Raw genomic sequence first — 15,567 nt, 5'->3', positions numbered from 1 at the left:
TTGGATATATTTTTGATAAAGCTGTATAAGATTATAACAGACCTAGATACAGCAGACAAATATATCTGCATTCGATAGGTTTTGAGACAGTGGGAGATGAGCAAGTGTTTCTGCTGACTGTATTGGCTGGAAATATGCAGAACATGTTGCCTATTATGGTGGTGCAAGTAGAGAAGATCAATGATTGATAAAAACAATTAGATCAGTTCTGAGGGAAATAAACTTGCTGAGTTTGGGGTACGTATGGGGAATGAGAATATGGGATTCTGCTACAGAGAGCCAGCTTGGATTTGATGGGCGTCTTTCTATGCTATAATGCATTTTATTTGGACTTGCTTAACTTGCTCTGGTCACCGATTAAGTTGTCATTGAGGTAAATCTGCTCAGTGTTCCTACTCAGACCAAAACAGGCTGTCCCTCCACAACAGGAGATAATGTTTACTGCTTTATACTGGGTTCTTGGGGGGTGGGGGGGGGGGGGGGGGGGGGGTGGGCTATCGGTGTGTGTAACAGTCTGTCAGCACTTACCTGAAATGGCACAACACCAGTGCAGCCACACTAGGGATCGACTCTGGAAATGTGGGGAATGTCAGAAGGAAATTCTTTACCCATCCCACCTGGAAATTGGCCAAACCAGTCAGACTGGGGAGCTGTTCACCTGCTGTGTGCGTGTGTGTGAGGGGGAAGGGATTCACTCAGGCATCCATCCTGCTGAGACACCAGTCAATTTACTGATCGCCACAGTTGAAGGATTTTTTTCCTCTTTTTCACGCCAAATAATGAACAATGGTTTTGACAGCTCATAAAGTTGTGCACGTAGAAATTAGCTTTGGAAATGTTCACAACATTGTTGAACATGCACAGATTCAGACTGGGTACAGACTTTTATTTTCCTTTATTCATTCACAGGATGAGGGTGTCGCTGGCCCGGCAGCATTTACTGCTCATCCCTAATTACCCAGGGGGCAGGTAAGAGTCGACCACATTGCTGTGGGTCTGAGGTCACAATGTTGGCCAGACCAGGTAAGGATGGCAGCTTCATTCCTGAAAGGGCATTAGTGAACCAGATGGGTTTTTCTGACAATCGATTAATGGTCATCATTAGACTCTAATTTCACAAGTTTTTTTTTATTGAATTCAAATTCCCCCATCTGCTGAAATAGGCTTTGAACCCAGGTCTCCAGAACACTATCTGGGGTTTTAGATTTACTGTCTCGCGACAATACCACGAGACCAATACTTCCCCACATCGCTGTCCATCTGCACAGAGTGAGCAGTGATTTTCTGGTTCATCAGAACTGGGTAATCACACATATGTTTGCTCAATGATTGCAGGAGTTGGATGTTGATTGGCTATTGACATCCATCTCCGAACCATGTATTCTGGGGTTTGTTTCTGGTGATGATTGGAAGCACCATCAGTCTTGTTATCTTTTGGGGATAAAAACAGTTTCAATTAGCTTTCTGCTAAATGCATGGCAATCAATTCGATCTCACAACTCTCAGGCAGATTAGTTTCTTTTGAAGGGCTCTCCATCTCCCCAACCTCCTTCATCCTCACCTCCAATAATACAATAATCTCACAGAGTCTCTTTGTGACTATGAATGAGACAATCTGATCAGCTGCTTCTTCCCCAACTCCTATGTCAAGTTGGATCTTAAACTCCCCTTGCTGCAGTCGTGGTCCTGCATCATTGTACAGTGTTTCTTGTATTTCGTGTCTTGGCCTATCAGTGTTCATGATACTGCATGTATTATATGGGGCCAACAGTGTAAGAGTTTAGCTCACTCCTTCCAAGAACTGCAGTAGAATTGTACTCCAACAAATCTTATACAATCAGGGCTCCACATATTCCCCAACTTGCCTCTTACCATCAAACCAGAGTATCAGTCCTCATTCAACTGAGAGAATTCAGGAAGGCATGTCGGTAAAAGCAGCATGAATACCTAAAAATGAGGTGTTAACCTGATGAAGTTCCCAAAGAGGACTACTTGTGTGCCTAACAGCATAAGCAGCAAGTGATAGACAGAGCGAAGCAATCCGGGAAACAACAGAACAGATCTAAGATTTGCAGTCCAACCAAATCCAGTTGTGAATGAAGTCAGAGCACAGCTGGAGTTCTGAGGACAGTTCTCTTCAAGATATTAACCAACAAGAATGTCAGACTGGATTAATTATCATAAAACTCATGTCTATTTGATATTCATATATTTACAATCAGTGTTCAATTCACCAAATGTAGCTGAAGGTAAAGATAATCTTCAAGTAATTGTCACAGTGGAGACATCTGAATACTTGATCAGCAACTTAAAGCCTGTTGTGTTTAGAAAGTAATATTTTTAAAGAGATTTTAAAAAGTAAGGTGACTTGAGTATAATGGAAGAAGTTGATTGGTAGGTAGCTGATAATCTTGTTTTAATCTGAAGTTAATTTAGGATGTGTTAACAAATAAACACATGGTAGGGAATCCCAGCCCCATGGAATGCACATCCAGTTCCAAGTGGGAAAACCAGGACACGTCTTGTGTGAGCGACAACCACAAGAACACGGAGGTGACATGGGAAATATCAGCAACACTCATTTGACTGCAGTTAATGTACTGCACACACTTCTGATCCCCTTATTCCAGGGTTACTGTGATCACACCAGAGAGGATACAGAGGAGATTGATCAGAATGTTTCTACAATTGGAGAATTTCTGCTCTGAGGAAAGGTTGGATAGGCTGGGGATGATTTCCGAGGAGGATGACCTGAGATTTAATTAAAGTGATAAAATGCTGAGGAATCCAGATCGAGTGGATAGGAAGGAGCTATTCATTAACTGAGAGGTCAGAAACTGGAGGATTTAGATTGAAACAAATTCCCAGAAAGAAGGGGAGGGAAGAATTCATTTCACTCGGAGATGGTGGGGAGCAGGAACTCATTGATGGGGTGGCAGAGGCAGTAACCAGCATCACATTAGAATAAAAGGACATGGATGTAACTGAGATGCTGGAACATGCAGGGCCGTGGATTAAAGTCTGCAGAATGGGATCATTGTGATTTATTTAACATTTCTCCAGAATATTAAACTCAGGTCCAATTTGAGAATTTATAAACATCATCCGACCTGAATTCCAAATGTTAGAATAAATTTATCAGAAAGTTACAGCACAGATCGAGGCCACTTGGCCGATCCTGCATGTGTTGGCTGTAATAGAATGACCCAGGCTTTACAGCGTTCTGTACTCACCAATGAGAGCAACAATTTCAGACTGCATACTCTGCCCTCTATGTTGTTATAATCTGCTTTTTCAATGTATTTCTTTGACAGCTGCTCACCTTGTTTCCTGGTTTCTTTCCCAGCTCTAACTCCATTCCCCATGGCCTTGAGGGACTACCATTTCTGTAATTTAATCTCTCCTGCCTTCCCCCGTGTGACAGACTGTCTTTTTGTCCTTGTCTCCCTCCCACCTTGCTCACAACTTGTTTCAGTTCTGATGGTTTCCAGACTTCTGTGACTTCACTGCGCCCCCTGGGTCAGTGGCACGAGTTTTGAATTCTCTTCCTCATGAGATAATCGGAAATTTTTCTGGCTGCAGTTTCCCCCAGATTTTATTTTGAAAAAAAAGAGGATTTGCGTCAGAGTCAAGTATTTCTGAGCCTTCATCCCAAAATCGTGAGCACTTAGATATAATATGTGACCCTCCCACAGATGTGCAGGTTTGATGGATTGGCCATGCTAACATGGCCAGTAGTGTATAGGTTAGGTGGGTTGAGTTAGCCATGCTAAATGTGGGGTTATGGAGGTAGGGTAGGACAGCAAGTCATTGCAGACTCGATGGACCAAATAGTCTCTTTGTGCGCCTAAGGGATTCTGTAATTCTAACTAGTTGTGATTGTTGCCACATTTTCCGAAGTCCAGGTTCATTCAACTCAGGTACACATGCTGCCTTTTGTGTTTCTGTGGGTGCTCACTCAATCCTTTCCTTCAGTTTTACATCAATTTCACACTGTATGTGAGGGTGGGAATGAATGTGTAAATATAAATACTCCAACCGAAACCCCTCACAAGTCAGGAACTGTTTCTGGTACGAGCATCACTCACAACAGGAAAATAAAGGTTCAGTCACAAATCTGACAGAAACACAGAGGTTATAATCACCAGGAAAAACTTAACAGCTTAAAACTCTTAAGAAAAGAGGAGGCTGAGAGACAACCTGGTACAAGTAGGAAGCTTTGTGTCTGTGTTTTCAGAGATTTGAGGTTGAAATCATTGGGTTGGAAGCATGTTTCATTGCCCCGGGTCATCAAAGGTGCTATCTAAATGTGCATCTTTCTTTCTGCCTATCTGTCTGAGTCAACAATCAGATGGATATGTCATTGTCTGAGTGTTTTCCCAAATCCCTGATTGAATCTACCTCCCCCCACAATCTCAGGTGCCAGCTGCCTCTAGTCCACCCACATGGGCATGTTGAAGAGCATGACAGGAGAATGGATTGAAACCGAGAGTTCAATGCCAGAATTAAATAGGAAGAAGGAAATAAATGGGAATTTTGGATCCCATGGGATACAGACTCCAGGATTAGTCCTTGTGGGCATTCCCACAGTAACACGAGACAGCACTCCATGATGAGAGTGAAATCCGGGTGGCAGTAGAAGGAACCACTGAACATGAGAAGGTTTCATTCAAACACAGGAGGTTTGTTCAGTCAGTAACAGTGTGTTAGGCATGGAGGTGAAGTGAGCAGTGTGGGGAAATGTTACCACAAGCTGCAGATGGATAACTTTCATTGGAACAGGAGGAGGCCATTCAGCCCTTCAACCCTGCTCTGCCATTCAATAGATCATGGCTGATTTGTGGCCTAAGTTGCACTGTTCAAAACTCTCCAAACTCATCAATAAACTCCTCTGCAACAGACAAGATCAATATTAAAAAACGAAACATCTGCAAATGCTGGGAAATCAGGAACAAAAACAGAAAATGCTGGAAAAAAATCAGCAGATCTGGCAGCATCAGTGGAAAGTGAACCTTTGGGTCCAGTGACCGGTCAGGTGACATCCTGCAGCTGACCATTCTGCCTTTTCTGCAACACTCTCTGGAATAGGTTCTGGTGCGAGGGAAATGAGACTGTCAATAACAACTGAGAAAATATGAGGATGTGCTCAATCAGAATAAAACACATTTTGGTCTTTCACCTTTAATTCAACTGCAAAAATTATTCATTATCATTTTGGAAATAAGATAATAGGCCAGAAATCATCTCTTCATGTCACTGGGTCTGAGAAACTGTTAATTCTGACCTGGTCCAGCCGACATGTGAATCTAGACACTGAATAACGTGGTTGAATCTGAACCATCTCCTGGGTCGTTAGAATGGATGACACTATGCCAGCAAGTGATGCCATGATCCTACGAACAAACAAAACAAATCCAATCGCTGTGGTTACTTGTGAACTCACTGGTGTTATTGGAATAGGACGAATGGGAAGGTTTTTGGGGTAAAGGGAGAATAATAGCATTCAGTGAGGTGATCCTTTGGAGAGCTGATGAGCCAATCAGCCTCCTTTTGCACAGTAACAATTCTGTGAATATTTCATTCTGAGCCCTCCAAGGAAATATCAGGGAAGGGTTTGTAAAGAGGTCAGATTGAATGGGTGTCTTGGAGAACACAAGGGAGACACAGGTACAGAGAGCTATTGGGATGGATTAAATTATATTTTATACATTTGCATAGTCATCAACATTACAACAGTTAAAACTGGGAGTGTAATTAGAGCAGCAAATACATATTAAACTTTTATGCAGATAAAGGGGATGCTGGGTAAAGATACCGTAGTTAGTGTTTATTTTATTCCAGGCACACCAGTCTAGGAGCACATCCTTCTTGTATCTATCCTCTCGAGCTCTTGAAGATTTTTGTTCCTTTGAAGTGTTTCATGTTTAGATACTCCAGAGAAGACAGCTTCGGGCTCCTCAATCTCTCCTGCCAGGGCAATGCTGCTGTTAGAATTCAATTCACTGGTGCATGTTACTGGCTGCTTCATGGACTGGAACTGGAACTGGAAATTGAGACTGAAAGGTTACTGTATAAAATATCTTCAATGGTATTGCCAGACGTGAGTGGTTTTAGGAAAATGACCTTGACTTCCGGGCATTGAGTGTCAGAGCACTTCCTGTTGTGGGGCATCCTGTTTAGATTCAATCTGTTGATAACTATTAGAACTGACTTGCACTGGCTCCGTCAAAGTGGTCAGAGCATTATGGCTGTAATCGAAGGCGGTAACAAACTTCCCACGGGTTAAAAATCGTAAATGATAGAGTAGGTACGAGGTCTGATGGCACTGTTGGAGTATTGATGTTGTTGTTAATCACATTAACTCGGCTGGAGTTGACTGAATTTATATTGTCTCTTTCTGAATCTCAGGATCTCTCTCTGGGCAATAAGTCTCCACAAACAGCAACGTGACAGTGAGCAGGGATCATGTGTTTTGATTTAAATTGTGACTGTAGCACTGCTATGGATCAGCCATGGGAAATACAGTGTTACAAGGGTGGAGTGCTCCAGGTGGGATGCACTTTTGATGGTTGGTGGAATTTGATGGGCCAATTCTCTCCTGCCACACAGTTGGGATTCTATTCTATGATTGAGGATAAAGCAGGGCGTCCTTGGAGAAGGAACATGTGGTATGTATCAAAGTTCTCGATGCCTTTTGATAGAGGTGGGCATCGCAGGGGATACAGTGCTTTATCTCCACTGCTGCCCCCTCACCCCTAACGCTACTTTGATTTGGTCCCTTCCCAATCTGTCATTTGTAATGGTTTGCTTTGCCCGTAATGGGCTTTGTTTGTAAATATTCAATTGGTTACACGGGTGGTTTACTGCTGGTGATTATATATTAACAAAAACCCAAAATGGTGTAATGATGAATGTGGGAAGGTTGCTCAGCTTGTGTGATAACATGTCTGGGTAGGAGAAATGGGGGGAAAAAGAACACTTCATAGCTCACAGAAGGAGAACTGAAAAGCAGTGAAATCAAACCAAAAGGTTCAGACAGGGAGGGAATATTTCCCTGGAGCTTGAGTAACTGGAAAGTGATGGTGTCCGGGAATAGACAGGATTTTGTTTTACAAGGCGTTTAATATTTTAAAAAACTGTTATATTCAGATAGTTTCATTTCTTTTAGTTTTATTTATTGTGGAATAAATAGCTACAATATTTTAAAACCAAATTCACAAACCTTGTGTTAAAGACAAGTGTTAAATAAAATCCATCAAACCATCCCTCACTGAAAACTGATGTGGACGTGCAATCTCGTGGAGAATCCCTGCCCCCTTCTTCCTACCTGGTAGATCGCAGCAGGAGGCCATTCAGCCTTTCAATCCTGCTCCACCATTCAAGGGGAAACAGCTAACCATGCAGCTCTATCTCCTGTTCCTGCTGTGTTCCAATCCTCTTTCATGACTTTAACTCGAAGAACTATATCTAAGTCCCCCTTTGGCTTCACTGCCTTTTGTTCCAGTGGTGTTACTGTGTGGGTGTAGGCAGGGGTAATGTGATGGTGCTGCCTCCTGGAGAATGCACTCAGCCTCCCTCTTCATCCTGCAGTAACAGCAATTGGGTTTCAGCAACGAGAGTTAGAAACCGTTTCCAGGATATGGGCATCACTGGCTCAGCCACCATTTATTCCCCATCTCTCCTTACCCTTGAGAAGATGGTAGTGAGCTGCTGTCTTGAACCATTCACAGTCGGTTTGGCACAGAGAGACCGACAATGCCGTGAGGAGAGTGTTGCAGGATTTTGGCCGAGTGATTCTCCATTTTTGGTTCTTCAAATTCTGGGTAACCTTATCATGATCGGCAAATGATGTTGAGATTTCAGTCTGCATATCTTCATCTAGCACTTTGTGTAAAGGAATATGTACAGATTAGAAATTCAGAACAGACAATTCTAGTTTCTCTGGAATATCGTTTACCCCTTTCTTGCCCCAAAGCTGTAACCCTCCAGCCCACTTCCTCTCTCCCACCATTCTGATTCTACTACCCCTAATGTACACCCTCCCCATTCTCATGGAGTTGTTGATAAACAGGTCTATTCCACCACTTCCCATCCTTGGTTAGACTCTGCACCCTTTCTGGGTTCATTTCCTTTCCCTTCAGTTGCTGCAAGTCAATAATGTAACAGCAGAATGAAACAAAAGGAAACAGTAAGGGAGGTGGCAGATCCTGGACAGAAGAGGAACCTTCAGTCTGGGAGAATTGGTCACATCCTTTGTTTCTCATTGGTCGATTCCTGTGTTATGACAAGTTGGGAATGTAACTTGGTCCCATGTGGGTGTGGTGACACTTTGACCCTCCAACAGATCAATACTACAAGCAAATGCGTTCCTCCTCCAGACAATCAGAGTGTGAAATACTTTCCACTAGTTACCCCAAAGCACATGCTCCAAAGCTCACCCACATTCTGTACTTGTGCAGTGCCAGGTTTACCCACAGACGTGCGGTTCCTGCCTCGGAATTTGGGAGGTGCAGCCCCCATGCAGCCACTGGAGCCCTGTCTCTGGAACGTGAATGAAAAGTGTGAATGGAGGATGTTCTGTATCGGATCCCCATTCAGACACACAGGACATGTGGGCTGTCACTGGGATTTACTGAGACATCCGCTGAGACAACCTGATTTCTGATGTAAGGAACACAGATTCAGCCAACTGGGGGATAGGGAGGTTAATAAGGCGCAGTAGGTTTTAAGCAGAGGTGGCTCAGTGGCTAGCACTGCAGCCTCACAGCGCCAGGGACCTGAGGCGACTGTGTGGAGTTTACACATTCTCCCCATGTTTGCATGGTTTCGTGCAATTGTCCAGTTTCCTCACACAGTCCAAAGATGTGCAGGTTAGATGGATTGCCCATGCTAAATTGCTGACAGTGTCCATGCACGTGCCGGTTAGACAATTAGCCATGGGAAATGCAATGTTACAGGGAACGAGTGGGTCTGAATGGGATGTTCATCATAGGGTTGGTGTGGACTCGATGGATGAATACTGGATTAGTGGTGCTGCAAGAGCACAGCAGTTCAGGCAGCATCCAACGAGCAGCGAAATCAACGTTTCGGGCAAAAGCCCTTCATCAAGAATAAAGGCAGTGAGCCTGAAGCATGGAGAGATAAGCTAGACTGCCTTTATTCCCGATGAAGGGCTTTTGCCCGAAACGTTGATTTCGCAGCTCGTTGGATGCTGCCTGAACTGCTGTGCTCTTCCAGCACCACTAATCCAGTATTTGATTTTCAGCATCTACAGTCATTGTTTTTACCTCGATGGATGAATACCCTGTTTCTGCACTAAAGGGACTCTATTCTGTTCTCATGAGGAAGAATGTACTTGTCTCGATGTGTTGTGAATCTGTGGAATTCCCTGTTCAAAATGCAGTGGATGCCAGGACAATGAGCAAATTTACTGAAGAGATACAGATGTTGAATTTGCAATGAGATGAAGGGTGAGAGAGAGCAGGCGGGAAAATCCAGCTGAGACCGAGGTGAGCTCAATCATCGCCGTATTAAATGGTGGAGCTGGTTCGAAGGGCTGCATTGCCTCTCCTGTGCCCAGTGCTTATCGTCTTACGGTAATAACTGGAAAGATGAATCCAAAACTCACCACCTTCACCAAAGGAGATTTTCGGAAAATGACAGATAGTCAGGTGGATTAGCATTCCAAGCTTAGATAGTGAGGAAGCGTGTAGGAAATCATAATTTAGCAATTTTAAACTAAGGGGAGACAGTGATTTATGGTTTTAGACTGTGTCTTACATTCACACCGTCCAGAATACTCTGTTGTGAATATCTATCCTGTACTTTATTACGAAGCCAAGGTCTCTGACAATGAAAACCAAAACTCCCAGGAAACATCGCCTCCCCTCATAATCTGATAAACAGACTTGTGATAAATCTGGTTGAACTTAGAACACAGATGGAAAGCTGGAAGATTAGATCCACCCCCAAGATCCAGTGCTTAAACAAATGGAGACTACAATAGGATGAGGCAGGAGTTGGCTAATGTAGACTGGAAGCAAAGAGTTTAGGGTGGGACAGTTGACGGACAGTGCGAGAATATCAAAGACATTTTTTGAAGTGCTCAGCAAAATTACCGATCAGTGAAAAGGAAGGACTGTAGGAAAAGGAATAATCTGCCGTGGGTGGCTCAGGAAATAAGGGAGTCGATCATACGGAAATAGAATGCACACAGATTGGCAAAGACCAAGGAGAAACTAGGAGATTAGAAAAACATTAAAGATCAACAGAAAGCGAGATGGGATTGGGGGAGAAAAGTGATGAGTACCTATCCCCAGGGCCAGAACAGCAGTTTACCCTGCTAGAGGGGAACCTATTGTGTGGGGAACACATGGCCTCTGGAATTGTTGAAGCACTTAACTGTTACCATAGAGATAATCCTGATCAAGTTAAAAATCACAGCACACTCCAAAAGCTTGTACTTCCAAATAAACCTGTTGGACTATAACCTGGTGTTGTGTGGTTTTTAACTTTGCCCACCCCACCACCGGCTCCTCCACATCAGAATCCTGAGAGAGAGCTCCACTGAAACTGAAGCGCCTGTCAGATACTTGAGGGAGCCACGGGGGCATGGGGGAGGGGTGTGTGGTTTAACCACAAAGTGCTGAACTGTACTAGACTTTCTAACTGTCGTTGCCATGGAGATAATACTGAGAGACAGTCTCCATTCAAAGTCCCAAACCACAATGGGAGCTGTACATTGGACAGGCAGGGAGTTACCTGATGCTGCCTGAAGGTATTTTGCATGCCCACTATCCATGTAACTGCCATGTCTCATCAATACAGACTCAAAGAAGACCTCTCACAGTTCTGTGCCTAGTTATTCCCATCCAGCAGGGTTTAGGAATATGAGGACACAGCAGTCAGTCTTCACAGTGGAGGATACGAAGAGTATGGCAGTAATGGATAAGGAGACTAAGGAGGGTGAAGACCTACATAATAACCATTATCGTGAAAGAGAAAAGCTAATGGAGCTAAAGGTAGACAAGTCTCATTGCCCTGATGGAATACATCCCAGGATACCAACAGAGTTAGGGGGAAGAAATAACAAATGTACTTAGAGTCATAGAATCCTACAGCAGAGACAGGCCCTTTGGCCCAAACTGGCCCATGCTGATCAGAATGTCCATCCACGCTAACCCCATTTCCCTGCACTTGGCCCATCTGCTTCTGACCCTTTCCTATCCATGTATTTGTCCAAATGTTTTTTACCTGTTATGAGTGTTCCTGCCTGAACCACCTCCACTGGCAGCTCCTTCCATATACATACCACCCTCTGTGTAAAACAGTTGTCCCTCAGCTTCCCTTTTATTCTTTTTCCTCTAACCTTAAACTGATCCAATCAAGCCGTCTATCCTTGAGTTCCTGGGAAAAAGACTGAGTGCATTCACCTTATCCATGCCTCTCATGGTCTTATACACTTCTAGAAAAGAACCCCTTCAGTTTCCTCTGCTCTAAACATAAAATCCTCACTTGTCCAACCTCTCCCTATAACTCAGACCCCTGAGCCCTGGCAACATCCTTGTAAATTGTTCTGCACTTTTTCCAGTTTAATAACTGAAACCTACATTACATTCATCATATTTCCAGTATTTCCCCACAACGCTGGAACCGACGTGACAACGCCAATGGATTACAATCCATGATCGAGAATGAACTCCTTTACAACAATCCCGTTTTCATAGTGTTCCCCATGGTGCAGGTATCCTTGTGTCTTTCTGGTTGTATGGTTAATTAAAGTCTTGTCCTTCTACAAAGCAAAGTTGTGGCTTAATTGTTCCTGGGAAATGTGCCATGATTTTCCAGACTTTCAAAAACAAATGAACTCTCTCTCCACACTCACCATGCTGACATGGACTTGGCTGTGTCTCAGTAATGTTTCCAGTCACATTGAGATTTGAAATATTCGCCCACGGACAGAATGCACACCTTTCCTTCCAGATGAAAAGGCCAATGATATTCAGATCGACCCGGATCAAGTAACCATCAGATCTGAACATGAAGTTCCATTTGTATTTCTAATCCGCAAATCCACCCTTTCAGTACCATACAACAGAGCACACAAGTTACCACTGTTAATACAGGATGGAAATACATAAGACAATTGTAGTATTAAACTGTAATTTCCTTGTTCCCCCAAAGCTTTAAACCTCAGTCTCACAATTTCTCTCTTCTGTGAACTGACATCCAAACCAATCCCCCCACTCCTTTCCTCCACACCCAGTTCTCTCACACTCTCTCTTCGAATTCAGTTTCCTAGCTCCTGATGAGAACCATCCTGCATACACAGCTTCCTGCACACTCTGGCCAAGACCCATCTGACTAAAATGAGCCAAATTAGAATTCTAATTGCAGGCCCATCCTTGTCCCTTTCCATAACAATCCTGAATCTTCACAAAAGAGTTCTGATAACTTTCTGCAAAACGCTGCCCCACTGATAGTCTGATCACATGTCAGGGCAGCAAGGGAAGGGTCATTCCTCTGGGTCCTGCTCCCAGAGGGATGAAGCTGCTAATGACAGATTAACCCCTCACACCCACAGCCTCCTTCCCAGGCACTGACCTATACTGCGCATACTCCCACAATTGGCCAGCACTGCACCCATGCACTGGTCTCCCCTCCTACAGCACGTGCTCCCGATCATACAGGAGTCCTGGTGATTGACAGTAGCTGCTGCCCAATATATCAGAATCCCTACTGTATGGAAACAGGCCCTTCGGCCAAACAAGTCCATACCGACCCTGCAAACAGTAACTTACACAGACCTATGCCCCCTAATGTAACCAATACTATGGGCAATTTAGAATGGCCAATTCACCTGCCCTGCATATCTTTGGATTGTGGGAGGAAACCTGCTCAGACACGGGGAGAATGCACAAACTCCACACAGACAGTCGCCACGGCCGGAATCGAACCCGGTTACCTGGTGCTGTGAGGTAGCAGTGCTAACCACTGAGCCGTCTCTGTCGTCGGGAGGGGGCGGGGCGGGAGGACTGGGTGAATGGGATTGTGAACAGTGAATGAATGTGGAGGACTCTGGGCGATGGACAGGTCAGTGAGGGACAGGAGCAGTGCAGCAGCAGGAGGGGATCCTGGACAAACTGAGCAATGGGAGAGTCTGACAGGAGAGAAACTACAGGAAGGTTCTGTTTGGAGGCTCAGGCAGGGACAGCTGGGAGACAGTATGGCCTGGTGGCTTGGGCAGGTTTACTAATCAGTCTCTTCAAAGATGCTGTTTCTCAACTCTGAGCCTCATCCTCCTAGTCCAGAGGTAAGGACACTTACACTATTTCCTGGTGGGCAAGGGATACTGGGACTGCCTTTCAAAAGGAACTCCCCTGTGTTGGTGACATTAACAACTCAATACAGACTCACTGACAAAATGCTGGTGTCCTTGAACTTCATTCAGAATACTAACACCTATAACTGGGCAACGCAGACCCCAATGTACAGAGTTAAATCCTGGATACTAATAACAGCTTTGTGCATGGGAAATCATATCACATGAATTTGACTCAGTTTTTTTTGAAGAAGTAACAAAGAGGATTGCTGAGGTCAGAGCATGGACATGATCTACATGGACTTCAGTAACGTGTTTGACAAGGTTCCTCATGGGAGACTGGTCAGCAAGGTTAGATCGCATGGAGTACAGAACTGGCTCGAAGGTAGAAGGCAGAGGGTGCTTTTCAGGCTGGAGGCCTGTGACCAGTGGAGTCTCAAGGATCGGTGCTGGATCCACTACTTTTCGCTATTTATATCCATGATTTGGATGTGAACATAAGAGGTATTGTAAGTAATTTGCAGATGACACCAAAATGGGAGGTGGAGTAGCAGGGAAAAAGATTACCTCAGAGTACAAGAGGATCTGGATCAGATGGGTGAATGGACTGAGGAGTTCAGTTTAGAAAAATGCGAGCTGCTGTATTTTGGAAAAGCAAACCTTAGCAGGACTTATACAGTTGTTGTGGTTCTGTTTGCCGAGCTGGGAATTTGTCTTGCAAACGTTTCGTCCCCTGCCTAGGTGACATCCTCAGAGCTTGGGAGCCTCCTGTGAAGCGCTTCTGTGCTGTTTCCTCCGGCATTTGTAGTGGCCTGTCTCTGCCGCTTCCGGTTGTCAGTTCGAGCTGTCCACTGTAGTGGTCGGTATATTGGGTCCAAGTCGATGTGTTTGTTGATAGAGTCTGTGGATGAGTGCCACATGCAGTGGAGGGGATAGAAAGGGGTGGCACAGAGACAGATGGGGACAGAAAGTGGGTTTAGAGAGGAGGGGAACAGACAGGGGGAACGGGGGGGGTGGGTAGAGACCGACAGAGGGAGGGGGGAGAGACAGACCGGCAGATAAATGGGGGGGGGGGGGGGGGGAAGGGGGGAGACAGACCAACAGGGGGGAGAAAGAGAACAGACCGTCGGGGGGTGGGGGTACAGAGCGTGGGGAACAGACAGAGTGGGAAGATGGAGAGTTATTTTGTAGATCTAAAACTCAACCCGGTTCCTGTTTTCTCATCCTGACCTTAATTCCCTCCGAAGAGCTCAGAACAACTGCTTAGTTCTTGGAAAGTAGAGTTTCAGGGAGATCAGGTGCTGAACATGGCATATGGGATACTGACCTTTAATGGAATGTGCTGGTCAATAAATGGACACTGGTTTGATTCCACTGTCTGTGTGGTGTTTGCACATTCTCCCTGTGTGTCTACGTGGGCTTCCTCTGGGTGCTCTTAATCTCCTCCCACAAATCCAAAGCCATGCAGGTTAGCTGGATGAGCTTTGAGTAATGGTAGGTTACAGAGTTAGGGGGGAATGCTGTTCCGATGGTTGGTATGGTCTCATGGGCCGAAAGGCCTGCTTCCACACTGTAGGGATTCTGTCACTGAGTATAGGGGTTAGGAGGGCACGTTGTGGCTGAGTAGGGCATTGGTGAGGCCAGTTTTAGAATACTGTATTCAATTGTGGTCTCCCTGATTTCAGAAAGATGTTACCAGAATAGGACTCAACCTCTTAATGACAAGTTCCTGCGAAGTGTTGACAGACAAACAGACCGTGCAGTGTGGGTTGATAGTTCCTTGAAAGTGTGGTTGAAGGTAGACAGGTCGGTGAAGGTGGTGTGTGGTATGCTACCAGTTATTGGGCAGTGCATCGAGAATAGGAGTTGGGAGATCATGTTTACGTTGTACAGTTTATTGGCTCGGCCACTTTTGGAATTCCCAGACTGCTTTCAATTCCAGTCTCCCTGTTATAGGAAAGATGTTGGGAAACTTGCAAGAGTTCAGAATGGTTTTACTAGGGTGTTGTCAGTATTGGAACACGTGAACCATAGGGTGAGGCTGAATCGGCTGAGGCTATTTCCCTGCAGCACTGGACACTTTAGGTGGCTTTATTGAATTTTATAAAATTATGAGGAGCAATGATAGGGTGACTCGTCATGGTTTCATTCTTCCCAGGGTAGGGGAGTCCAAACAAATGTGAATCTTTTTTCCAAGGAGGAAATGACAAATTCTAGAAGAGAGGGGGCAAGTTTAAAGGATATGA

The 15,567-nt window shown here is 44.7% G+C and overlaps 1 protein-coding gene across 8 annotated transcripts in view; it reads right to left on the bottom strand.

Moving 5' to 3' along the window:
• The window catches only part of LOC140470011 (uncharacterized), a 519,342-nt gene that overhangs the window by 469,702 nt on the left and 34,073 nt on the right, over positions 1-15,567 (bottom strand). For 2 of the 8 annotated variants that reach the window (XR_011956303.1, XR_011956304.1), the window contains one exon: positions 9,196-14,222. The exons of 5 other annotated variants lie outside the window; for them this stretch is intronic. The gene's annotated coding sequence lies outside the window, so the exon portion shown is untranslated. Of the gene's footprint in view, positions 1-9,194; positions 14,223-15,567 lie in introns of those variants that run through there. One more of the 8 variants, XR_011956302.1, reaches the window with a different exon arrangement.

The sequence above is a fragment of the Chiloscyllium punctatum genome, chromosome 50, assembly GCF_047496795.1.
Source record: "Chiloscyllium punctatum isolate Juve2018m chromosome 50, sChiPun1.3, whole genome shotgun sequence".
NCBI classification, from domain to species: Eukaryota; Metazoa; Chordata; class Chondrichthyes; order Orectolobiformes; family Hemiscylliidae; genus Chiloscyllium; species Chiloscyllium punctatum.
Note: the sequence above shows the minus strand (reverse complement) of the source record. Positions and strands in the feature narration are given on the sequence as shown.